Raw genomic sequence first — 7,727 nt, 5'->3', positions numbered from 1 at the left:
TAATCCTGTAGATGAGTCATTTAACAGTTGTTGCAGCTATGGGTCCTTAGCTTGATCCACAGGAAGTTCTCTAATGTCTATAATCTCTAACACTGTAAAAATGATCAGCCACTAAATTATCTGCCCCTTTTGCGAGCTGAATGTCTATTATAAACTGTTTAAGAATTCAGTGCCTGAGAAATGTCTTGCTAAGCATTTGTTGCTGATATTCTAGAACAATGGGCTTATGAGCTGTAAAAATAGTCACCAGTTGAGTTTCTATCTGTGGTTGGAAGTATCTGACTGCCTCATAACTCACCAAATGTTCACTATCAAATGCACTCCACTTCTGTTGGGCTGGTTGTAACTTGTTAGAGGAAAACCGTGGTTGCCAGTGTTTATCTAGTTGTTAGTGGGGCGTTGCACTGATTGCTGACTGCCTTGCTTCTACAACAATAGCCACTTGGGTGTAGGGAACCGTATGAGTGAATAGCACTGCCTGACTTAAACGCGCTTGGAGGTAGCTCAATGCCTTGCTTGTCTCTGGTGTCCACTTAGCAGGTCAGCATCCCGTGGAGTTATATCCCCTGAGTATATCCGTGTGTGGTGTGTGACCTCTGCTGCTGCTGCTGGAAGATGACATCAGTCAAAATTTACTATTCCCAGGAAATGCCTCAATTCCAGGAAATTTATTGTTTTTGGCAGAGACTGTGGTGGTGTAACTTTTATCTGCCAAAGAAGAGAGGATGCCTTCAGCAGAAATGGTATGAACAAAGAAGTTGACTTGAGTATAGCCCAAGATGTGTTTGTTTTCATTTAACACCACCCCATAGACAACCAACCATTTGCGTATTTGACACATATGTTCATGCATTTGAGTGTTAGGAAGGAACATTCAAATACCATCTAAGGAAGTGAAACAAAATGGAAGTCCCTTGAGTACCTCATCAACGAATGTTGCCATGTCTGGGTGGTCAAATAAACATCGCTAGTTGTTACTGGTATCTGATTATAGGTTTCCCCCCACCCAGTCGAGAATGCTAAAAACCTTTGTGCTCACCAGTGCACACACGGAAGTCCTGTATGTTGGGCACTGGGTACCTGTCTAGAATTTTTCTCACAATTAAGGCCTGATAATTTGCACAAGGTCCCCACCATCTTTCTTGCAGACTAAATGTAAGGGGAAAGACTAACTTGTGCGGCTGGTGAATATCTTTTGATTGTGACATTTCCTCAAACATTTTCCCTGTCTCTGTCAGCATTTTGGGTGTGATTCTGTGCACACGCAGCAAGATGGGCTGTTCTGGAGTTATGTAGCACACTGTATTGTGTACGATTTCATTGTCTGGCCTTGCTCTTGTGACACATTTGCTAATTCTCTTGAGCATTTGTCAAGACTTCCATGTTTCAGCTGCATTATTTCACGCTCAGTCTTATACATAATTGTAAAATAATTTCAGAAAAAGATAAAACAAAAATCTTTCTTAAAATTACTATGTCCATTCTGACTTCAAAAGTAGATAAGAGATCTTGCAAGAGCATGGAGGACCTAAGATCATCATCATTTCTGCAGCAAGAAGATTAAGTTAGACTCGTGCACACAAAAGAACAGACCGATAGTGATTGCATTTTAATCAATGCTTCTTGTGGAATTTCATTGTTGGTGCCTCCACTGTGTGTCTCAACTTCTTGATCTTGTCTGCTCAATGGATATTGCAGCCTGATGCCTACACAGTCTGGAGATCTAGTTTGAGTTGGATTTGGCTGACAGTGATCGATTTCTTTCGAAAGGTCCAATGATATCATTACAATTGTTGCAGTTGACTTAAGTTTTACATAGACCCTACCTGAAGCCTGCACTAATCTGTTCGGTAATCTCTCCTCATATATCGCCAATTCTGTTCATACCTGAGCTGGAAATTGTTGCTGCTAAATGTGTAACAACAAATTGTCAGACATTGCTGAGCTGTCTGTTAACTTCTCCAGGTGCCGTCAAAGCTCCCACGTTGTCCTGTCACCTTTCTACTTCTGCCTGCTCATAGGCCCAACCACAAAGAGTATGTTATCCAGGCAGTCAAATGAGAGTCAGGTATCAGTGCAGGACAGGCAGCCCTGGCATGTGGTACATCTCCAAGTTTAGAATGGAGGATACTTTACAAGCATCTCACGTATCTGTCGTTTTCAATATGTGCAGGGCCTTTCACCTACTGGTCACCTGACATGGAAGAATTCTGCTGATGGTTTGCAGCACAAATGACCAATTTGGTGTTTGTATCTTTAGTTTTGTTTACGAATGAGGTAACATTTACAAGAAAGAGGACAATAAATTTCCACAATCCACACATATGGGCTGATCGCATTCCCCATCCTACAGTACAGACTAGACATCAGCATCAGTTTAAGATTAATGTATGGGCTGGAACTGTAGATAACTGACTGGTAGAGCCATATGTACCACCAGCACGTCTTATAGGCGCCATCTGCAGGGCCTTTATTCAAAACACCCTCAAACACCTAATAGAAGATGTGTCCCTCCAAATAAGAAGGAACATGTGGTTTACGCATAATGATGCACCAGCCCATTCCAGTGTTCAAGAGGCAAGGGCTGCTATCTACCATGATGGATAGATAGAGTAAGACTAATTCCCTGGCCTGCACATTCACTGGCCTACAATCTTTTGAACTGTCACCTCTGAGGGCACAATAAATAATTGGACTGTGCAGCATATCACTTGGATGCAGAAACTCTTCTTCGACATGTCACGAAAGCCTTGGGAGTATTTGAAAGGGTGCAACTGTCTACAATTCAATGAATGCATGTGTGTTTAGAATCGAGAGGAGAACATTTTGAGCATTTCTTGAGTTCATGTATTGATGATCTACAATCATCTAATTTATAAAATTTCTTTAATAACTCAAAAATGGATTTCCATACACATTTTAATATTCACTTTTTCTTTGTTTTTGTGTAAGGAACCTGTTTGCAAAGTTTGAAAAGTTTTTTGAAACACCTTGTGTTTCAATGTCTTAAATGCTGGTCAATTTCAATTATTATACTGCATAATTATAAGCCAAATACAATTGTCCTCACAGGCAAAATAATTCTAACGTGATGGGCTAGTATGACTCGCCGCCGCCGCCCCCCCCCCCCCCACCCCCCCAAAAAAAATCATGTATTTTCCAGTACATGGGAAAACAACTCAATAAATGTCTTACTCTCTCAGCTCTTACTTCAAAACAGATCAAATCTACAAGTCAGTAACAGTGAGTGATTGAAGCTTGACTAAATGGATAAACGAGAAATGCATAGAAGTATGTTTTGTCTTAATTTAATTCTTCAAAACTGTAGTTGCATAAAGTACATGAACTGCTCCATCCTGGTCATCATCAACCATTCTGGAGTAAAAATAATAGTCAGATGATTTATGCTGGATGAGAGCAGTCAGCAATGGCATCCTGCTTACTTCAATGCTGATCACAGAGTGAAGAAGCCAATAACATTACTCATTGACATCAGACAAAAAGTGAACAAGATTAGATGAGTGATACAATAATTAAGTGTTTAAATCCATATTTTTCTTATATTGTGTGTAAAGAAAGATTTACAATGTCTGTATGCAAGCACAATAAAACTGAACCAATTTTAATAAAAAAACACATGGATTTTGACATACAGTTCACCAAGTTTGACATACAAATTTGAAAACTGACAACAGTGTTCTGACACTGGCAGAATGACAGGCAAGCAGGGACATAGTAACAATAACAACTACTGTTGCAATTTAGTTGTGCTGAAGAAGACTACTGCAGAGACAGTAGAAACACTGGTTGTACAATGACCTCCTCCAGCTAACCTAGGAGGCATGTGAAAATTGATCAATAGTTGGCTCAGTATGTGTCAGATTACATAAATGAAAACACCTGTCATGCACATGACCCACTGAAATTGGTATAAACACGCCGGGTACAAGCTTTTCCTCTTTTCGCATCTGTGATGTTCGCCGTGATTGTCTCCAGGCAGGATTGTGCTCTGCTTGTAAAGCTGTATTACAAGAATGATGACTGTGCACACGTCGCTCTGCGGACGTTCCGGTGACTGCCGTGGGTCTAGAGAAAACGAATTCGAAAAGACTGGTTCTTTTGGTGAGCAACCTGGTAGAGGGAGGAAATGAATTGATTCGAAGCCAGTGGAAGCAGTAGCCACAGCAATGCAGGAGGAGACAAGTGGTGGTGTGCAAATGTGTAGTGCATAGAGAATTGCCCGAACATTGGACATACATATTAGCACAGTGCATAAAACCATACGAAACATCCTTCTTTGCTATCCATTCAAAATTACGCATATGCACGAGTTGCTTCCTGCTGACCTGCCGGCAAGAGAGACCTTTGCTTTAGAATTTCTTGCTGGCATGGAAGTGGACAATGATTGTCCATGGAAGATTTTGTGGACAGACGAAGCCGCTTCCACCTGACGGGATATGTCAATACACAGAACTGTCGAATATGGGCCACAGAAAATCCACACACAAATCAACCAGTACCACTTCATCTTGAAAAGGTCACGCTACGGTGCGCGTTTACAGCATCATTTATCATAGGGCTGTATTTTTTTCAAAGAGACAGGTGCTTCTGGTCCTGTTACCTGTACCATCACTGGTAAGCGCTGTGAGTCTTTTGCGCAACCACGTCATTCCAGCTCTCCAACAGCGTGGATAGGAACATTTTTATGCAAGATGGTGCACCTTCGCACATTGCAAATCCAGTTAAGCAGCTGCTGAACCCCATTTCTGAAATGCTAGAATTATCAACCATTTATCTGCAGCCTTGCTGCCCTGATCACCTGATCTTTTTCCCTGTGACTTCTGGCTGTGGGGCTATCTTAAAGATGTTGTGTTCGAACTTAGCTGCATTGAAGGCATGCATTGTGCAACACATTCTGAACGTTACCCTGGAAACACTTCGATCAGTTGTGGAACATGCTGTTTCTCAATTTCAACTTGTAGAAAATGTTGGCAGCATATTGAACACATTTTGCACCAGTCACACAGAAATTAATCATCCGATTTGATTTTGATTGATGCACTTTGTGTGGTTCTTGGCCTCAGAACAATTAAAAGCCTATTTTTCCCATCTGATGTGATATGACCTTGCCGTGGTGGATGGGCTTACGTAACCAACAGTATCACACCTGTACATCCATGCACACTGAGTATTACAGTTTGTGTAACGCCAAAATACACCTTATAGGCATTGTTGTACGATTTGTCATTTGTAGTTGACTACTGTTAAATTATGATGCTTACAGCACCAACTATTGCTACATTTTGTAACTATATTTTTCTTCTGCTATACGATTCCCCCTTCTCCGATAATATTCTGTTGCAACTTGACATCGTTCTGACCACTGATGTTATTTCTACAGCGTTTTGAAAGTTTAACTTCAGTTATAATCAGCCTGTATTTTGTTGACTTTGAAACTTGCTGTGGAAGCCTATGAACTTTCATACTTCATTTTGTTCTGTCAAACAAAATAAATACATAAGCCAATAAATTTGGGTGTAATGTCACAAAATTATTGACATTAGCATTCATACTCCCACCCCTTGTGTAATCATGTGTAATGTACAATTTGACTGTGTTTTGTTTAATACAGTGGTTCCAAACCTCGAGGTAATTATCCTCTGAAGGGCAAAAAGAAATTTTCTGTGGGGTAAAAATTAAAAGATTTGATCCTGTTTCAGTCATGAAACTAAATTATTTTCAAAAGATGACTATGATTATCATCACAATTTTGTACAACTCTAATATTGGTTAGCAATAATTATCTTTTCTCAATTAGTAACATTAATCCGGTGGAGGTTACAGGTTCCTCAGTCGACCCACTAGACACATATGTTGCTTTTTATCCCGTACATCACAGATGATGAAAGTGAGACATACGCGTAACAAATACTAAATACCTCAAAACAATGACTTCTCAAAATTGTAGATAGTACCTGTAGTAGTCCAGAAACTGTTTCTTTACTCATTTCAAGTCAGATAAATGAATTAATTGACAGCAGACTCAGTAGTAACTACATTAGGGCTACTATAGTGATGTGCACAGTGTTTATGTTTATTATTATTGTTACTATTAGAGGCTGTGGTCAGACACAAAAGCATTAACAGCCTGAAGCCTTCCAATTTCTGCTCGTTCAGAAGTAAGAAGTGCAGCAATCAAGTGATTTATAAACAGTAAGTATATCTTGGTTGATTGGGGCTGCAGTGAGCAGGTCAAGCAAGTGCTGCATTGAAGAGCAGTACTGCAGCGAAAGTATGTTCTGTAACAAGTGTGTACCATCACGGAGGATAGTTACTTTCGTATCTGAGGAGGAGTTGTGGGTAGCACTTGCAATGCACCACGAATTCTTTCGTCATTCATTCTAACAACCCTGCCGCCACCCCCCCCCCCCCCCCCCCCACACACACACACTGTTGGCACTAAAGTGGAGTGGGAGGGGGGGGTACTAGCTAATGCCTGATTGCATTTCAAATGTGAGTATGTAATTTTTGTCGGGGAGACTGAAATACGACAAAATTAATCAATGAAGGATTATCTGACTAAACAGAGAATTTGTAAAGTTTGTTGTTATACTTGTATTTCAATGACATCAAGAATGTGAGAATGGGGTATCTGTTATTGATCACTCTGGCCTCCACTACTTAAAGATAACTTTGAGACACATACATATGTTTACTGCTAGAACAGTTTCCAGACATTACACTTTAGTAATTAGTTCTGCAGCCACACAAAGTTTAGTTCACTGCTTATACATACCTTAATTTGGTGTAACTCTGAGTACTAGATACAACCTTGAATGATCTGCAAAACAAGACAGAAAATCTAAAGGAACTGAAAGACAAGAAAATAAGGTTTAAACCAAAAGTAGATAAAGGACACACAATGAAAGGGTATTTACAGATGAGAAAAGATCAGAACAAAAGAAAATATACTGGGCAGTTAAGAAAGAATGAAACATGATGATGATGATGATGATGATGATGATGATGATGATGATAATGATGATAATAATAATAATATGAAATCACTTATTAGATACAATTGGAATTACAAAACTTTCAATGATTGCCTCTTTGGACAGAATTTCATTAGGGTGTTGAAAATGGAAAATAAAACAAGGGGTTGCTTTATTTCAAGTAGTATGCAGGTAACTTGTGAGGAGAATGGTAGAGGGTTGGTGGGAAAGGCGTGTGTGTGTGTGTGTGTGTGTGTGTGTGTGTGTGTGTGTGTGTGTGTGTGTGTGTGTGTGCGCGCGCGCGCGCGCGCGCGCCACTTCACAACTTGTGTCGCAGCAGTATGTCAGTCGCAAGGTGGCTTTGGAACATGCAGCACCGTGTTACCTGTCTTCACAGTCATTACAAAACATGGAAGTGCAGTATGTCTATTGATGACAGTTCAACAGTGGTCATCACGGTCATGAACTGTCTCTCAGTACCATATTGACACGAGTGAAGAAATCTGAATAAATTGGTAGCTAGCTAGATATGAAGCACGAAGCTCCATGAACAGTGCAGATTCCAGAGCATCTGCAGACAGTGACAAAAGCTTTTGAATGCAGCCCTTGCCATTCACCATGTCTGCAATCTCACATTTTAGGCATCAGTAGTAGTAGTAGTAGTAGTAGTAGTAGTAGTTTATACATTATATCTTAGCAAAAGTAACTATTACAGATGCAACTACAGAAAGA

This window comes from Schistocerca gregaria, chromosome 4 (genome assembly GCF_023897955.1).
Source record: "Schistocerca gregaria isolate iqSchGreg1 chromosome 4, iqSchGreg1.2, whole genome shotgun sequence".
Lineage (NCBI taxonomy): Eukaryota > Metazoa > Arthropoda > Insecta > Orthoptera > Acrididae > Schistocerca > Schistocerca gregaria.
Note: the sequence above shows the minus strand (reverse complement) of the source record.